Genomic DNA, 7,284 nt, shown 5'->3' on the forward strand with positions numbered 1-7,284 from the left:
TCTGTTGGAGAACCAGAAACTGTCAGGTAAGTGATTTTGTTAAGGGCCAGAGTGGTAGAGCTGGTGGTTAGAAGACCCAATCTTCCTTCCACTAGGTCAGGCTGCATTTCCCAAGAAAATGTTGCATCTTTTTGGAATTTTTCCCCACTGTATTTTTAAAAATAGTTTTTAAACTGATAAACTAAGACAATAATCCTTTTCATTTAGAAAAAAATAATAAAAATACAATTGGTCTGTATTACTTATTACTTCACTTGGGAGTATGGATGTCTTAAAGACTTCACCAACTTTCTTACAAAAAGAAGAAAAACAAGAAGCTATTGCATTTAGAGAAGCAACTACAGTCATTTGCCTCCCACAAAGGCCACTTTAGTGATAGACTTTTATTTCATTGGCATCTTGAATAGAGCTAGCCCCCAGTCTAACAAGTACTTCCAGTACATTCAGAGTCTTCTCTGAGCATGGACAGAGCATTAGATGTCAATAACAGTGATATATTCAAATGAGATTTTTATCCAAAGCCCTTTCATACTCTGGAGCAAAGAAAGTGACCTTTCTAGATAAAATGCCCTCATAATTCTCTACTCTAATGTTTTAAACCCAAAGCGTAGTGAAGGAAAGTAATTTAATATTACAGCATCTTAAAACAACTAAGAAATTCCAGCATTCTTGTGTGGCTGGTGAATATGAAGGATAAAATAAAAAGGACCCCTAACCTGAAGACACAGAAGGCCTTTCCTACTAGATTTTGTAAAAGACTAAAATAGACAATGCTAGGCTTGAGCATATGCAGGGCAAAAAGTGTTGCTACCTACATTTAACATTGTTAGGTTCTTTGGTTTTGTTTCTTTTACTCCTCTAATGTAGAAGATGAAATGACAGAAACTAGAGCCTTATAAGAGTCCCAGTTTCTTGCTTCATTTGAGAGGAGAATTGTTTGTAAGCCAAAAAATATCGTTGAATATTTTGCATGCTAGAAATTCTGTGGCTCAAGGCTGGTTCATTAGACACTGAAGTCCCAGAATTTGCAGGCTAGAGACAAGTGGAAAGAGCAAAGTGTCCTCAAAGCAGTGCAGTAGAAAGACAGGACTCTTTTATTTGTGGCCTCTTTATTCCTTGTCTGTTTTTACTGCTATTCCCAAATAAGGATTTTTAAAACTTTTAAAGTTACTAGAAAATGTATGCTTAGGCTTCTCTGCTGTACTCAAGATCTTTCTGCGTCTAAGCTTGCAAAATATGGCAAAAGAAATTTGGAAGCTCTCTTTTCCTCCCTTCTGCTATCCTCTCATGAAGGTTTTCATACTTATCCAAGCTGAGCTGTTATTTTTGATATCAACCCTCTCTAAAATAACCTTTCAAAGATTTTAAGTGTAAATGAATCACATGAGTTCACATACTCATATAAATGGCATTTTTTTCTACAAAATAAATAACACAAATAAGATTAGAGGATAAAAGTGTTTGGTTTACATTTACTGTGAATGAGATCTGGTCCAAAATGCTTAAAACTAATTCCAGCCACCAGCCATCTGACAAGCTCTCACAACTTCTTCTCTTCTAATTCAAAATTTCTGTTCATTGGCACAAACTTTGGAATCAACTCTTTGGAATGAATTTCTATGAATGGTTTGGCATATTTTTGAATGGTATCTACTGAATGAAGCAAGTATATAAGTATAATACACTGCACCTGTTATGAACTGGCTTAAAAAAATACCACCAAGTGCTATAAAAAGGCAATTCTACTGAGGAGGAATGAACATTGATAAGAGTTATTAATATTTACAGTCAGGAAACCTGAATTGAGCAGGTGTTACTATACTAAATGGAGTGAATTCATCAACTTCCAGCAATAGATCATCTTGTAGTGTATCACTTCAGATAAAAATAAAACTTTCTCTAGGGCAAGAAACCAATTAATGCTCTATAGTTGGATTTTAGATCTAATATCACCAGATGATACCGATAAGTTACACTGGAGAATGTGTATGAATAAGTGGGAATAGTTAACTTTTTTTTCAATTAAGAATAAGTGGATTGGATTGATGTCGCTCTACAGGAAACGAATATGTTATTAGGGTTGTACCCCATAGCTATGCTACATGGTGTCTTCTACATTGCTCTAAATTAAAAACGTGATGAAGACGTATTTTATTAAAAGCTTAAAGTCTTTTATACAATACAGCATTTATCTCTTTCAGATATGGAAATGCCAATTCGAAAGGAAAATAATTACTTGTAGAGAATTCGTTGTGTCCTAGTTGATCCTACCTTCTAAACATTCTTCTGATCACTGCTCTTCTCTCCATTTTTACTTCTGCTGCATTAATTCAACTTTTAATATTTTCAAAAAGATTATATCAATAATTTGGCTCTTTGGAGCTGCCAAAATACTCTTTTCTAAAATCAAATTGTATCCCTCCCTGTATTATATCCTTTAGTAGCTCCTCCAATGTCTCAAGGGTAATATCTGGACTTTTTATCTTTTGGTTTTTGGACCATCCCTGTGATAGATACACTAATATTCCCCCAAAAAAAGTCTGCACTGTGATCCCCACAGCCCATAAATATGTCACCTTACATGGCAAAAGGGACTTGACTGTGTTATCCTGAATGATCCAGGTGAGTCCAGTCCAATGTAATCACAAGGCTCCTGGTAAGCAAGAAGCAAAAAGCTCAAAATGAAAAAGGAGATTTGACAATAGAACCAGTTTGGAGTAATGCACTTTGAAGATACAGGAAAGAGCCCAAAGCCAAGGAATGTTGAAGGTCTCTAGAAGCTGGAAAAGGCAAAATAAATAAATAAATAAATAAATAAATAAATAAATAAATTCCTGAAGCCTCCAGAGACATGAAGCTTTGCTAACACCTTGATTTTGGACTTCTGACCTCCAGAACTGTGAGAGAATACAAATTTGTATTGTTTTGAGCCACTAACTTTGTAGTAATTAATTATAATATCAGAAGGAAGCTAATACAATGTCTAGGAGCTGGGACACCACAAGTGCTCAATACATATTAGATAAATGGATGAAAAACTTAATGAAGAGCATCAGTATCCATAAAACCTTGTTTCTTTATGGTTTTCTCTTACATGTTGGCATATTGGATGGCAATTCTGTGAGTCAGATTACAAAGAAATAGAGGTTTCCATCCCTGGAGAAATATGTGCTTTCAAGCTGCAATTTGAATATTTGACATGGAAAGTCTAGATATTTTATTCATCACAGAGGTGTGTGAGGCATATAACTACAGCATTGTGGTTGAGAGTGCATTCTCTGGAGTCAGCCTGCCTGGATTCAAATTCTGGTTCTACTGCTAACTGGTTGCATAGCCCTTTGCAAGGTTTTCAACCAAGTTATGCCTTAATTTTCTCTCTATTTAATTCTCACATAAGAGGGGTTTTATGAGAACTAAATAAAATAAAACATAAGGAATATAAAACTGTGTCTGGCTTATAGTAATCGCTCGATACATTTTAAGCCTTATTATTATTCCTGTTATTATTATTATTTTTAGGGTTTGTTCTGTAGGACTGTAATCACATTTTGATTTTCAAAAGTGTTAAGAACTCAATTGTACTTGTTCAACAAACACACCCTCTGGATATATTTTCATCTAATGGCTTCACAGTTGCTTGTATGTAGGCCATATTCTGAAATTATGTTGTTCAATAATAACAGTGATATCATTTTGACGTTACAATTTACCACTTGGGTGCAGTAAAATGGAAATATTTTCCCAGTAATTTATTTATAGTGTTTGTCATTTGAATTATTCAAAGGAGACAAAGTTGAGTAAATAATAAGACTAGCATTCATATCTAGTCTTACTATCCCTGACCGAACATACTGACTTAAGCAGGATTGTTAAATGAAACACTGTTTAAATGGAAAGTGAAACCCTTGATAGCCACAAAGATTTCAAACGAAGAATTTTCTATAGATAGCTTTCTTTTTATGGATACAATGAGACAATATTTGTATTATTGTTTTAACCTAGTGTTTATGAGTTTGGGGTTTGGCAGTTTTCCTAACAATTGTTCCGTTCCTGATTGAAAACCTGGAATTCATCTACTTTACATGAATTGTTCCATTCAGATATAACAGTCTCTGCAGTGTTTGATTTTACTGGCTTAGGTCATTCACGCTGCTGCTGGTGGGACTGCGTATGGCAACATAAAATGAACACACGATTAACTTTTACTAAGTTACAGACATTGACAGTGAAATGGAAACCATAATATATACTACTCGATTCAGTTAGTTAAAGAAGACCCCATAAAAACTGCTTGAGGCTGTCTGTTCATTTCTGTTTTGTTTTTCTTTTATAAAATGAATACTTTTAAGAAATACATTTTAAGTCTTAATGTATACTGATATGTTTGCATATGCGTATTGGTGTTCTTGTAAACAACTCCTATTCTCTTGACCACATTGTCAAATAAGAAATAGCTGTATCTAAACTTTCCAGATTTTTCTTTGATAGAATTATTTTTTCAACCTCATGTATGCAGGATTTAACTAGGTCTGATATTTGATACAATCCCATGTTTTCAGTGGATACTATATTTTTATGTAAATCTGTTAATTAAAAGCTTTTTATTATTCTTATTTTTTGAACACATTATTTTATCCATTGTTCATTTATTTATTCAATTGTCACTCTCATCTTTTCCAACTTTACACTAAATATTAGACATACACTGACAGTGTCACACGACCCTGAAGTCAAAAGATCTGACTGTATTATACCGTTCTCTTTATAGTGCATTACCAAATAAATTATCTTTGCCATGTAAATTTTACTTTTGCTATACTGAATCAATGTGGGTTGCAGAGAAGCCATTTGGAAAACACTTGGATTAGAATAATTTTAGGTTTTCTGATCTGTTGCATACCAAGCAAAGGAAGGTAATTAGCTCTGTGTACCCTGTACAGCATGGGAACATATTTACATATGAAAATAAACCAAAAGGCTTAAATAAGCAAATACCGTTTCAGTTACCACATTAATCAGCTTGAAATATAGTTTGTTCATATCCTTCTTAGCATAGAAGTATTCAATGTCTCCTTACATGTGATTAAATCAACTACATTCAATAAACATTTATTAACATCTACTGTGTTCAAGGCATTTTGCTGAGTGTTACATGCCATAGCCACCAGGTCTTAGTAAAACTTGCAATCAGAATATGGGGTTTTGGGGAATGATGGAATAAGAAAAGTAGAGAAAAATAAGGTTAGAAGACAGGTTTAAGTAATATGCTTTGTGTTTTCAATGTAATATTGGCTGGCAGAATGGGGAAAAGCATCTTAGTGGCATGGGTCTCTTTGGATAATTAGCATTTTAGTGCTCTACACGTTCAGAGAAACTACTCTGGTAACAAACTATAGAAATGATCCCTGAAAGTACAGTCTTGGATAATTAGCATTTTAATGACTGAGATAGGTGAAGTAGATGATATTTGATACTGTTTGGCTGTGTCTCCCACCCAAATCTCACCTTGAACTGTAATAATCCCCACATGTTAAGGGTGGGGCCAGGTGGAGATAATTGAATCATAAGGGCAGTTTCTCTCATACTGTTCTCATGGTAGTGAATGAGTCTCAGGAGATCTGACGGTTACATAAATGGGAATTCCCCTGCACACGCTCTTTCCTGTCTGCCGCCATGTAAGACGTGACTTTGTTCCTTAATCGCTTTCCGTCATGATTGTGAGGCCTCCCCAGCTATGCGGAACTGTGAGTTTATGAAACCTTTTTCCTTTATAAATTACCCAGTCTCAAATGTGTCTTTATTAGCAGTGTGAGAACAGACTAACACAGTATTACAGTGAAAATATTCACTACTTCTCCGTACTGGGCCAGAACATGGAGAGGTATTATACTCCTTACCCCATTTAGGTCAGATTTTGTCAAATAACTGCCTTTCATTAATAAAATGTTCACCATTTCCAAGAAAAAACTTTCAGAGTCCCACTTTCTCTCTGTTCCTTCTGCCAAGTGACTGTTGTGTTCCAGAGAAAAGTTGCTCTATTAGCTTATTCTGAGAATGGAGGGGCATGGAACAAAGCCACAGGCAAACATGGTAAGCAGGAATGTGAGTGGGAAATACACCTCTGTGGTTTTAACCCACTAAGGGTTGGAATCTATTCATTACTAGAGAAAAATGTAGTTTAAACCGTCTGATACAGGGACATAGAGACAGGAAATTAAACAGCATTTGATTTAGAGACAAAGAGAGTAAGGGAATTGTACATAGAAGTGTCGTTTGTATTCACATTGCAGAGGACCCTATGCGTCTGAATGCTGGAACTAGTAGTAGTTAATAGCTAACTTAATAGGCAATAAGTTAACACTAGATGATTAAACTAGAAAAATGGCTTCTTAGAGCTATACTTCAAGAAACATTTCTCTGAGAGCTGGATGTAGGAAGTATTGTGAAGAGAAATGGGAAGTAGAATTTTGGAAAGACTATTCACTTGGCTATATTTATTAAGCACATCTGTGTCAGACATTGAGAGGGGCATAGGTGGTAGAATGAAGAAGTAATCCTTGCTTTTACAAAAGTTACATTTTAGTAGACAGACAGATATTAAATAATAAAACAAGTAAATAATAAAATTTTCTACTGTTAAAAGTGCTAGGAAAAAACCAGAATGTTATGGTAGTGAATGATAGAGAAAATTTACTCAGGACCATAAGGACAGCTACTCAACAGCTTCTTAAGCAAATAATATCAGAGGAATGCCTAAAATAGGAGGTGATAATTGGAACCAATGGGAATTGCAAGGTTTCAATGACTGTGAAAAGCATTCTCAGACTGATTTGTTATTTAGTCCAAAGGATAAATTCTCAGACTGATTTGTTATTTAGTCCAAAGGATAAAAGAAAAAGAAGATGCCAATGTGACTGATTTTTTGGGTCTGGATAACTGGGGACTTGGTAGACACTTCTGCAGAAATAACTATTTTGGGAATGAGTTTCTAAGAGGAAAAGAGACTTCTCGGTGCCAATTATTATGAAGCTAAAATACAGATATGGAGGAAAGATAGGAATGTCCAATGGACAATGGGCAATGTAGGTTTGGAACTAGAGAGAAAGCCTGTGGCTAGGAACATTGACTTGAAAATTGAAACTTTAGTTAAATATGAAATATCTAAGGTAGACTGATGCTTGAAGTTGAATATTTGGTAGTCTGGGGAATAAATGTATTTGAAAAATTGTTAGAGAGACTAAAGGTAAAACCTGTGTAGTATAAAATTTGTGTTAGCCTGTCATT

At 34.8% G+C, this 7,284-nt stretch overlaps 1 pseudogene; it reads right to left on the reverse strand.

The window, feature by feature from the left end:
• Nucleotides 1-5,342: 5,342 nt before the first annotated feature.
• On the reverse strand, nt 5,343-5,421 carry LOC126960491 (uncharacterized; annotated as a pseudogene).
• Nucleotides 5,422-7,284: the final 1,863 nt, after the last annotated feature.

Source organism: Macaca thibetana, chromosome 7 (genome assembly GCF_024542745.1).
Source record: "Macaca thibetana thibetana isolate TM-01 chromosome 7, ASM2454274v1, whole genome shotgun sequence".
Lineage (NCBI taxonomy): Eukaryota > Metazoa > Chordata > Mammalia > Primates > Cercopithecidae > Macaca > Macaca thibetana.